This window comes from Anomaloglossus baeobatrachus, chromosome 3, assembly GCF_048569485.1.
Source record: "Anomaloglossus baeobatrachus isolate aAnoBae1 chromosome 3, aAnoBae1.hap1, whole genome shotgun sequence".
Taxonomy (NCBI): domain Eukaryota; kingdom Metazoa; phylum Chordata; class Amphibia; order Anura; family Aromobatidae; genus Anomaloglossus; species Anomaloglossus baeobatrachus.
The window spans coordinates 470316470-470328835 of record NC_134355.1 but is presented as its reverse complement, the minus strand read 5'-3'; the positions used below and the strand labels follow the sequence as shown (position 1 = coordinate 470328835).

Genomic DNA, 12366 nt, shown 5'->3' with positions numbered 1-12366 from the left:
TAAAACTAGCACCTTAAGCAGCGCCTGTGCTGCGTTTTTATAAAAGTGCATTATATCCCCTGACTCCTCCTGTACACTCCACAATTACCTTTTGAAAATCTATTGCGCTGTATAGTAATCTTGGGTCCACTCTGATGGGCGTCCTTAGCTGCGGCTCCTGTCTCTCCTCTCTTCGCTGATCACTGTTCTCTGCTGGTGATTGACATGGATGACGCAGGACGCAATATCCACATACGTAGGCTCCATCTCGTGCCGGTTCACGCATGCGCAACTATGTATTTGGCTCTGCCTGCAATAGGGTAGAGAGAACTGCGCCTATGTGAGCCGGCAATGTCTCTGCGCATGCGCAAGATTTAGCCTAGGTACGCCTCCTGCATGATCCACATCAATAAGCAGAGGATGGTGCTCACTGCACAGAGGGACAGGAGCCGCAACCAAGGTCGTCTGACGGACCCAAGGATTAAGGGGGCTTTACACGCTACGATATTGTTAATGTTTTATCGTTGTGGTCACGTCGTTAGTGACGCACATCCGGCGTCATTAACGATATTGCAGCGCGTGACACTTATGTGCGATCTAAAACGATCGCAAAAGCGGCAAAATCGTTTGCTGCGGAGAGGTCGTCCTAAAACAAAAAAATCATTTACCGCTTGTTAGCGATGTTGTTCCTCGTTCCTGCGGCAGCACACATCGCTGTGTGTGACACCGCAGGAGCGAGGAACATCTTACCTGCCTCCACCGGCTATGTGGAAGGAAGGAGGTGGGCGACATGTTACGTCCCGCTCATCTCCGCCCCTCCGCTTCTATTGGACACCTGCCGTGTGACGCCGGACGACCAGCCACCTTAGAAAGGAGGCGGATCGCAGGCCAGAGCGACGTCGCAGGGCAGGTAAGCCGTGTGAAGGGGGTGCGCGATTTTGTGCGCCATGGGCAGCGATATGCCCATGTCGCACAAACTATGGGGGCGGGTACGCACGCTAGTGATATTGGTACCGATATCACTAGCGTGTAAAGCCCCCTTTAGGATATCACGCCGAGGGGTTTTCAAACGAATTTGTGAGATGTATAGGGTGAGTCAGGGGATAACATCTGCCTTTTATAAAATACAGCACAGGCGCTGCTTAAGGTGCTAGTTTTAGTTTGGAACTCAAAAATTTGCTGACGGATTCCCTTTAAAGGGGTATTCCCATCTCCAAGATCATATCCCAATGTTTAATAATGGCAAATACAATAATAATAATAGCAATTACAAATGTAGTATAGTTCTTCGGATTCATTGTGATCCTTACCTCATGTTCAGGGCATTGCAGGGCCTTAACCCTTTAGTGACGGAGCTAATTTTCACCTTAATGACCAGACCAAATTTTGCAATTCTGACCAGTGTCACTTCATGAGGTTATAACTCTGGAACGTTTCAACGGATCCCGGTGATTCTGAGATTGTTTTTTCGTCACATATTGGACTTCATGTTAGTACCAAATTTAGGACAATATTTTTTGTGTTTATTTATGAAAAAAATTGAATATTGGCAAAAATTTTGAAAATTTAGCAATTTTCAACTTTTGAATTTTTATACCGTTAAACCAGAGATTTCTGTGACACAAAATAGTTAATAAATAACATTTCCCACATGTCTACTTTACATCAGCACAATTTTGGAAACAAAATTTTTTTTTGTTAGGAAGTTAGAGGGGTTCAAAGTTTATCAGCAATTTCTCATTTTTACATCAAAATTTACAAAACCAGTTTTCTTCGGCGCTCCATTGGGAGACCCAGACGATTGGGTGTATAGCTACTGCCTCCGGAGGCCACACAAAGCATTACACTAAAAAGTGTAAGGCCCCTCCCCTTCTGGCTATACACCCCCCGTGGGATCACGGCTGCTCAGTTTTCAAGCTTTGTGCGAAGGAGGTCAGACATCCACGCATAGCTCCACTGTTTAGTCAGCAGTAGCTGCTGACTATATCGGATGGAAGAAAAGAGGGCCCATACTAAAGGGCCCCCAGCATGCTCCCTTCTCACCCCACTTTTGTCGGGTGTTTGTTAAGGTTGAGGTACCCATTGCGGGTACGGAGGCTGGAGCCCACATGCTGTTTTCCTTCCCCATCCCCCTGAAGGGCTCTGGTGAAGTGGGATCTTACCGGCCTCCAGACTCTGAGGCCGGGCTCCATCCACAGACCCGGAGATCCTGCTGGATATGGAGCTGGGTACCATCAGGGACAAGGCCCTGCAACATTCAGGTACTCTGTGTCCCCGTGCAGACAGGCACAGACACACTCCAGCGTTGCTGGGTGTTCTAGTGCGCCGGGGACAGTAGCGCTGTGCGCCTGGGTTTTACTCACTGCAGCTTAGCTGAGTGAGTTTATATGGGGAACTACCGCGCCGGCCGCCATGGAGGCAGCGGCGCGGCTGAGACTTATGGTGCGCCGGGGACTTCGCGCCGACCGTGCTTTTACGACGGCAGCGCTGATTACTCTAGTCCCCGGCTTCTGCGGCCTAGTTACGTTCGTTCCCGCCCCCAGCCCTGTCAGTCAGGGCAGGGGAGAGACGCTGTACGGTAGTCAGCGCCGAGGGCTGGAGTCTTATTTACATACTCCAGCCCTCTCAGTTCCCGCTCTTTGTCTGCAGCACGCCCACGGCCCGCCCCTCTTCACAGGACGCCGGCAGCCATTCCTGCACGCAGTCTGAGCTGGAGAACGGACATAGCCCTGGGAGACCCAGACAGGGGGATTCTGGCGACCACACAACCGCTATTAAGCGGGTGGTAAGCAGCACCTAGGTGCTGACCCCACTAGTGCCACAGTGTTGTTTTGTGTACTTTTGTTTGTACATATATATATTGCACTGTACGGTCGCTTCTTGGCTTATACCCCTATATTGCTCTGAGGAGACAACAGCATGTCATCCGCAAAAAGCAAGGGTGCCAAGGCACGGGCTTTATATACTGCCTGTACCGCATGTGGGGCTGATCTACCGGCAGGTTCCACTGACCCCCATTGTGTGCAATGTTCGGTCCCTGTGCCACTTCGTCAGCCGGAGTCTATGCTAGTAGTGGCCCAGGCAGAGACGCCTGTGAACCCTGCCCCGGTGACGGGGACAGAGTTTGCAGTTTTTGCTGATAAGATGTCTGTGACTATGACAAAAATTCTAGAAACCTTGCAGTCCAGGCCGGTCACTCAGACCATGGGCACTGCTGATTCCATGTTTCCCGGTCCCCCTCAGTTGGAACTAATACGTGCTCCAAGGGGGTCCCAGGCATCACAGGCTGAAGGCTCTGACTCGGACGACAGTCCCAGGCAGCCTAAGCTAGCTCGCTGGGAGAGACACTCGGCGTCATCACGCTGGTCAGGGTCTCAGCGAGCGGATTCTCTGTATGATGAGACAGAGTTAGGTGATCAGGAGTCTAATCCTGAGACTGCTCTCAACCTGGATACCCCTGATGGTGACGCCATGGTGAATGATCTTATAGCGGCCATCAATACACTGCTGGATATTTCTCCTCCAGCGGAGGAGGCAGCAGCACAGCAGGAGAAATTCCATTTTAGGTATCCCAAACGTAAATTGAGCTCTTTTCTGGACCACGCGGACTTCAGAGAAGCAGTCCAGAAACACCATGCTTCTCCAGATAAGCGTTTCTCCAAACGTCTTAAGGATACACGTTATCCCTTTCCCCCTGACGTGGTCAAACGCTGGACCCAGTGTCCAAAGGTGGACCCCCCAATCTCCAGGCTTGCGGCTAGATCCATAGTTGCAGTGGAAGATGGGGCTTCTCTTAAAGATGCCAATGACAGACAGATGGACCTTTGGTTGAAATCTGTCTATGAAGCTATCGGTGCGTCGTTTGCTCCAGCATTCGCAGCCGTGTGGGCACTCCAAGCTATTTCAGCTGGTCTAGCGCAGGTGGACTCGATCATACGTCCATCAGTGCCGCAAGTGGCGTCCTTAACCTCGCAAATGTCTGCGTTTGCGACTTACGCTATCAATGCGGTCTTGGACTCTACCAGCCGTACGTCAATGGCGTCCGCCAACTCGGTGGTTTTACGCAGAGCCTTATGGTTAAAAGAATGGAAAGCAGATTCTGCTTCCAAAAAATGCTTAACCAGTTTGCCATTATCTCAAGACAGGCTGTTTGGTGAGCAATTGGCGGAAATCATTAAACAGTCCAAGGGTAAGGACTCTTCCTTACCCCAGCCCAGATCAAACAAACCTCAGCAGTGGAAGGGACAGTCGAGGTTTCGGTCCTTTCGAGGTTCGGGCAGGACCCAATTCTCCTCGTCCAAAAGGACTCAGAAGGAGCAGAGGGGCTCAGATTCCTGGCGGACTCACTCACGTCCAAAGAAAGCAGCCGGAGGAACCGCTCCCAAGCCGGCTGCCTCATGACTTTCGGCCTCCTCTCTCCGCATCCTCGGTCGGTGGCAGGCTCTCCCGCTTTTGCGGCATTTGGCTGCCACAGGTCAAAGACCGGTGGGTAACAGACATTTTGTCTCACGGGTACCGGATAGAGTTCAGTTCTCGTCCTCCGCCTCGATTCTTCAGAACTTCCCCACATCCCGACCGAGCCGATGCTCTTCTGCAAGCGGTGTGCTCTCTAAGGGCAGAGGGAGTGGTAATCCCTGTTCCTCTTCTAGAAAGAGGTCAGGGTTTTTACTCCAATCTATTTGTGGTGCCAAAAAAGGACGGCTCTTTCCGTCCTGTTCTGGACCTAAAACTGCTCAACAAGCACGTGAAAACCAGGCGGTTCCGGATGGAATCCCTCCGCTCCGTCATTGCCTCGATGTCTCAAGGAGATTTCCTAGCATCAATAGACATCAAAGATGCTTATCTCCACGTGCCGATTGCCCCAGAGCACCAGCGTTTTCTACGCTTCGTTATAGGAGACGAACACCTTCAGTTCATAGCCCTGCCGTTTGGTCTGGCGACAGCCCCACGGGTTTTCACCAAGGTCATGGCAGCAGTGGTAGCAGTCCTGCACGCTCAGGGACACTCGGTGATCCCTTACTTGGACGATCTACTTGTCAAGGCACCCTCTCAAGAGGCATGCCAACACAGCCTGAACGTTGCGCTGGAGACTCTCCAGACTTTCGGGTGGATCATCAACTTTTCCAAATCAAATCTGTCACCGACCCAATCACTAACATATCTTGGCATGGAGTTTCATACTCTCTCAGCGATAGTGAAGCTTCCGCTGGACAAACAGCGTTCACTACAGACAGGGGTGCACTCTCTCCTTCAGGGCCAGTCGCATCCCTTAAGACGCCTCATGCACTTCCTGGGGAAGATGGTGGCAGCAATGGAGGCAGTTCCGTTTGCGCAGTTTCATCTGCGCCCACTTCAATGGGACATTCTCCGCCAATGGGACGGGAAGTCGACGTCCTTGGACAGGAAAGTCTCCCTTTCCCAGACGGCCAAGGACTCTCTTCAATGGTGGCTTCTTCCCACCTCATTATCACAGGGAAGGTCCTTCCTACCCCCATCCTGGGCGGTGGTCACAACAGACGCGAGTCTGTCAGGGTGGGGAGCAGTTTTTCTCCACCACAGGGGTCAGGGTACGTGGACTCAGCAGGAGTCCACCCTTCAGATCAATGTTCTGGAAATCAGAGCAGTGTATCTTGCCCTACAAGCCTTTCAGCAGTGGCTGGAAGGAAAGCAGATCCGAATTCAGTCGGACAACTCCACAGCGGTGGCATACATCAACCACCAAGGCGGGACACGCAGTCGGCAAGCCTTCCAGGAAGTCCGGCGGATTCTGATGTGGGTGGAAGCCACGGCCTCCACCATATCCGCAGTTCACATTCCCGGCGTAGAAAACTGGGAAGCGGACTTCCTCAGTCGCCAGGGTATGGACGCAGGGGAATGGTCCCTTCACCCGGACGTGTTTCAGGAAATCTGTCGCCGCTGGGGAAGGCCGGACGTCGATCTAATGGCGTCCCGGCACAACAACAAGGTCCCAACTTTCATGGCACGGTCTCGCGATCACAGAGCTCTGGCGGCAGACGCCTTAGTGCAAGATTGGTCGCAGTTCCGGCTCCCTTATGTGTTTCCCCCTCTGGCACTCTTGCCCAGAGTGCTACGCAAGATCAGGTCCGATTGCCGCCGCGCCCTGCTCGTCGCCCCAGACTGGCCGAGAACGTCGTGGTATCCGGATCTGTGGCATCTCACGGTCGGCCAACCGTGGGCGCTACCAGACCGGCCAGACTTACTGTCACAAGGGCCGTTTTTCCATCTGAATTCTGCGGCCCTGAACCTGACTGTGTGGCCATTGAGTCCTGGATACTAGCATCTTCAGGATTATCTCAAGGGGTCGTGGCCACCATGAGACAGGCTAGGAAGCCCACGTCTGCTAAGATCTACCACAGAACGTGGAAGATTTTCTTATCCTGGTGCTCGGCACAGGGAGTGTCCCCCTGGCCATTTGCATTGCCTACTTTTCTTTCCTTCCTGCAATCTGGTTTGGAAAAAGGCTTATCGCTCGGCTCCCTTAAAGGGCAAGTCTCAGCGCTATCGGTATTTTTTCAAAAGCGTCTAGCACGACTTCCTCAGGTGCGCACGTTCCTGCAGGGAGTTTGTCACATCGTCCCTCCATACAAACGGCCGTTAGATCCATGGGATCTGAACAGGGTACTTGTTACTCTCCAGAAGCCGCCCTTCGAGCCTCTGAAAGATGTTTCACTTTCCCGGCTCTCACAGAAAGTGGCCTTTCTGGTAGCGGTCACGTCTCTTCGGAGGGTATCAGAGCTGGCAGCGCTGTCATCCAAAGCTCCCTTCCTGGTTTTTCACCAGGACAAGGTAGTGCTGCGCCCGATTCAGGAGTTTCTCCCTAAGGTGGTATCCTCTTTTCATCTCAATCAGGATATCTCCTTGCCTTCCTTTTGTCCTCATCCAGTTCATAGGTATGAAAAGGATTTGCATTTGTTGGATCTCGTGAGAGCACTCAGAATCTACATTTCCCGCACGGCGCCCCTGCGCCGCTCGGATGCACTCTTTGTCCTTGTCGCTGGTAAGCGCAAAGGATCGCAGGCTTCCAAATCCACCCTGGCTCGATGGATCAAGGAACCAATTCTTGAAGCCTACCGTTCTGCCGGGCTTCCGGTTCCGTCAGGGCTGAAGGCCCATTCTACCAGAGCCGTGGGTGCGTCCTGGGCATTACGACACCAGGCTACGGCTCAACAGGTGTGCCAGGCAGCTACCTGGTCGAGTTTGCACACTTTCACCAAACATTATCGGGTGCATACCTACGCTTCGGCGGACGCCAGCCTAGGTAGAAGAGTCCTGCAGGCGGCGGTTGCCTCCTCGTAGGAGAGGGCTGTTTTGCAGCTCTCACTTGAGGTATTACTTTACCCACCCAGGGACTGCTTTTGGACGTCCCAATCGTCTGGGTCTCCCAATGGAGTGCCGAAGAAGAAGGGAATTTTGTTACTTACCGTAAATTCCTTTTCTTCGGCGCTCTATTGGGAGACCAAGACGATTGGGTGTATAGCACTGCCTCCGGAGGCCACACAAAGCAATTACACTAAAAAGTGTAAGGCCCCTCCCCTTCTGGCTATACACCCCCAGTGGGATCACTGGCTCACCAGTTTTCTGCTTTGTGCGAAGGAGGTCAGATATCCACGCATAGCTCCACTGTTTGTAGTCAGCAGTAGCTGCTGGCTATATCGGATGGAAGAAAAGAGGGCCCATATGGGGCCCCCAGCATGCTCCCTTCTCACCCGCGGTGGTGCTTGTAAGGTTGAGGTACCTATTGCTGGTACAGAGGCTGGAGCCCACATGCTGTTTTCCTTCCACATCCCCTGGAGGGCTCTGTGGAAGTGGGATCTTGCCGGCCCCCAAGCCCTGAGGCCGGGCTCCATCCACAGACCCAGAGAACCTGCTGGATTTGGAGCGGGAGTGCCGTTCAGGGACAAGGCCCTGCAACTTTCAGGTACTCTGTGTCCCCGGCAGGCACGGACACTCTCAAGGCTTGCTGAGCGTTATAGTGCGCCGGGGACAGTAGCGCTGTGCGCTGGGGTTAGGTCACTGCAGCTTTGCTGAGTGACGTGACATGTTGGGAACTACTGCGCCGACCGCTACTGGAGCGGCGGCGCAGCTGCGACTTGTGGTGCGCCGGGGACTTTGCGCCGACCGCGCTTTTACGGCGGCGGCGCTTCTAACTTTAGCCCCCGGCTTCTGCGGCCTAGCGCCGCTTCGTTCCCGCCCCCACCCTGTCAATCAGGGTAGGGGAGAGACGCTGCTCAATTGGCAGCGCCGAGGGCTGGAGCTTTATTTACATGCTCCAGCCCTCTCACTAGGCACAGTGGGAAGCAGGCTTCCCGCTCTTCGTCTGTATACGCCCAGGGCCCGCCCCCCCTCTCCACAAGGACGCCGGCAGCCATTACACATGCGGTCTGGCTGGGGAAAGGCAGCAGGCTCTGGGAGACCCAGACTAAAGGGATTTCGGCGACCACACACCCGCTCCTAAGCGGGCGGTAAGCTGCACTTTAGTGCTGGCCCCACTAGTGCCTCAGTGTTATATTAGTGTACTTTTTTCTTGGTACCATATATATATATATATATAGTTGCACTGTAAGGTCGCTTCTTGGCTGGACACCCTGTACTGCTCTGAGGAGGCAGCAACATGTCATCCGCAAAACGCAAGGGTGCCAAGGCACAGGCTGTGTACACTGTTTGTACTACATGTGGGGCTGATCTACCGGCAGGCTCCAATGACTCACATTGTGTGCAATGTTCAGTCCCAGTGGCACTTCGTCAGCCAGAGCCTATGGTGGTAGTGGCCCAGGCAGAGACGCCTGTGAACCCTGCCCCGGTGACGGGGACAGACTTTGCAGTTTTTGCTGATAAAATGTCTGTGACTATGACAAAAATCCTGGAGACCTTGCAGTCCAGGCCAGTTACTCAGACCATGGACACTGCTGTGTCTATGCTCTCCGGTCCCCCTCAGTTGGAACTAATCCGTACTTCAAGGGGGTCTCAAGCATCACAGGCTGAAGTCTCTGACTCAGATGACAGTCCCAGGCAGCCTAAGCGAGCTCGCTGGGAAAGACCCTCCACGTCATCACACTGATCAGGGTCTCAGCGAGAAGAGTCTCTCTGTGATGAGACTGAGGACGGTGATCAGGATTCTAATCCTGAGGCCCCTCTCAATCTGGATGCCCCTGATGGTGACGCCATGGTTAATGACCTTATATCGGCAATTAATAGACTGTTGGATATTTCTCCCCCAGCCCCTTCTGCAGAGGAGGCAGCTGCACAGCAGGAGAAGTTCCATTTCCTGTATCCCAAGCGTAAATTAAGTGCTTTTTTGGACCACTCTGACTTCAGAGAATCGATCCAGAAACACGACGCTCATCCAGACAAGCGTTTCTCTAAACGTTCTAAGGATACCCGTTATCCTTTTCCCTCTGAGGTGGCCAAACGCTGGACCCAGTGTCCAAAGGTGGATCCCCCAATTTCCAAGCTTGCGGCTAGATCCATAGTCGCAGTAGAGGATGGCGCTTCACTTAAAGATGCCAACGACAGACAGATGGACCTTTGGTTGAAATCTGTCTATGAAGCTATCGGCGCGTCGTTTGCTCCAGCATTCGCGGCCGTGTGGGCACTACAAGCTATTTCAGCTGGTTTAGCACAGGTGGTGCTATCATACATCTAGCAGTGCCGCAAGTGGCGTCCCTAACTTCGCAAATGTCTGCGTTTGCGACCTATGCTATCAATGCTGTCCTAGAATCTACGAGCCGTACCGCTATGGCGTCCGCCAATTCTGTGGTTTTGCGCAGAGCCTTGTGGTTAAAGGACTGGAAAGCAGATGCTGGTTCCAAAAAATGCTTAACCAGCTTGCCATTATCTAGAGACAGACTGTTTGGTGAGCCATTGGCTGAAATCATAAAACAGTCCAAGGGTAAGGACTCTTCCTTACCACAGCCCAGAGCAAGTAAACCTCAACAGAAAAAGTGGCAGTCGAGGTTTCGGTCCTTTCGAGCCTCGGGCAAGGCCCAATTCTCCTCGTCCAAAAGGACTCAGAAAGAACAAGGGAGCTCAGATTCCTGGCGGGCTCACTCACGCCCCAGGAAAGCAAATGGAGGAACCGCTTCCAAAGCGGCTACCTCATGACTTTCGGCCTCCTCCCTCCGCATCCTCGGTCGGTGGCAGGCTCTCCCGCTTTTGCGACATTTGGCTGTCACAGGTCAAAGACCGGTGGGTAACAGACATTTTGTCTCGCGGGTACAGAATCTAGTTCAGTTCTCGGCCTCCACTTCGGTTCTTCAGAACCTCCCCACACCCCAACCGAGCAGATGCCCTGCTGCAGGCGGTGGACTCTCTAAGAGCAGAAGGAGTCGTGATCCCTGTCCCCCCTCAGGAACGGGGGCGAGGATTTTACTCCAATCTCTTTGTGGTTCCAAAAAAGGACGGCTCCTTCCGTCCTGTTCTGGACCTAAAACTGCTCAACAAGCATTTGAACGCCAGGCGGTTCCGGATGGAATCCCTCCGCTCAGTCATTGCCTCAATGTCTCAAGGAGATTTCCTAGCATCAATAGACATCAAAGATGCTTATCTCCACGTGCCGATTGCTACAGAGCACCAACGCTTTCTACGCTTCGTGATAGGAGACGACCATCTTCAGTTCGTAGCTCTGCCATTTGGTCTGGCGACAGCCCCTCGGGTGTTCACCAAGATCATGGCGGCAGTGGTAGCAGTCTTGCACTCTCACGGACACTCTGTGATCCCTTACTTGGACGATCTACTGGTCAAGGCACCCTCTCAAGAGGCATGCCAACTCAGCCTGAATGTTGCACTGGAGACTCTCCAGGCGTTCGGGTGGATCATCAACTTCCCAAAGTCAAATCTGTCACCGACCCAATCACTAACGTATCTTGGCATGGAGTTTCATACTCTCTCAGCGATAGTGAAGCTTCCGCTGGACAAGCAGAGGTCACTACAGACTGGGGTGCAGGCTCTCCTTCAAAGTCAGTCGCACTCCTTAAGACGCCTCATGCACTTCCTCGGGAAGATGGTGGCGGCAATAGAGGCGGTTCCGTTTGCGCAGTTTCATCTGCGTCCACTTCAATGGGACATTCTCCGCCAATGGGACGGGAAGTCAACATCCCTGGACAGGAAAGTCTCCCTTTCCCAGACGGCCAAAGACTCTCTGCAGTGGTGGCTTCTTCCCACCTCATTATCACAGGGAAGATCCTTCCTACCACCGTCTTGGGCGGTGGTCACGACAGACGCGAGTCTGTCAGGGTGGGGAGCAGTCTTTCTCCACCACAGGGCTCAGGGTACGTGGACTCAGCAGGAGTCCACCCTTCAGATCAATGTTCTGGAAATCAGAGCAGTGTATCTTGCCCTACTAGCCTTCCAGCAGTGGCTGGAAGGAAGGCAGATCCGAATTCAGTCGGACAACTCCACAGCGGTGGCATACATCAACCACCAAGGGGGGACACGCAGTCGGCAAGCCTTCCAGGAAGTCCGGCGGATTCTGATGTGGGTGGAAGCCACAGCCTCCACCATATCCGCAGTTCACATCCCCGGCGTAGAAAACTGGGAAGCAGACTTCCTCAGTCGCCAGGGAATGGACGCAGGGGAATGGTCCCTTCACCCAGATGTGTTTCAGGAAATCTGTCGCCGCTGGGGGGTGCCGGACGTCGACCTAATGGCGTCACGGCACAACAACAAGGTCCCAACCTTCATGGCACGGTCTCGCGATCAAAGAGCGCTGGCGGCAGACGCCCTAGTGCAAGATTGGTCGCAGTTCCGGCTCCCTTATGTGTTTCCACCTCTGGCACTCTTGCCCAGAGTGCTACGCAAGATCAGATCCGATTGCAGCCGCGTCATACTTGTCGCCCCAGACTGGCCGAGGAGGGCGTGGTATCCGGATCTGTGGCAGCTCACGGTCGGCCAACCGTGGACACTCCCAGACCGACCAGACTTACTGTCCCAAGGGCCGTTTTTCCATCGGAATTCTGCGGCCCTGAACCTGACTGTGTGGCCATTGAGTCCTGGATCCTAGCGTCTTCAGGATTGTCCCAAGGGGTCGTTGCCACCATGAGACAGGATAGGAAGCCCACGTCCGCTAAGATCTACCACAGAACGTGGAGGATATTCTTATCCTGGTCCTCTGCTCAGGGAGTGTCTCCCTGGCCGTTTGCATTGCCTACCTTTCTTTCTTTCCTGCAATCTGGGTTAGAAAAAGGTTTGTCGCTCGGCTCCCTTAAAGGTCAGGTCTCGGCGCTATCCGTCTTTTTTCAGAGGCGTTTGGCACGCCTCCCTAAGGTGCGCACGTTCCTACAGGGGGTTTGCCATATCGTACCCCCGTACAAGCGGCCGTTAGATCCATGGGATCTGAACAGGGTACTTGTTGCCCTCCAGAAGCCGCCC

General features: G+C 53.5%; 1 protein-coding gene across 3 annotated transcripts in view; it reads left to right on the top strand.

The window, feature by feature from the left end:
• The window catches only part of FXR1 (FMR1 autosomal homolog 1), a 165654-nt gene that overhangs the window by 73267 nt on the left and 80021 nt on the right, over positions 1 to 12366 (top strand). The gene's annotated exons all lie outside the window — the stretch shown is intronic.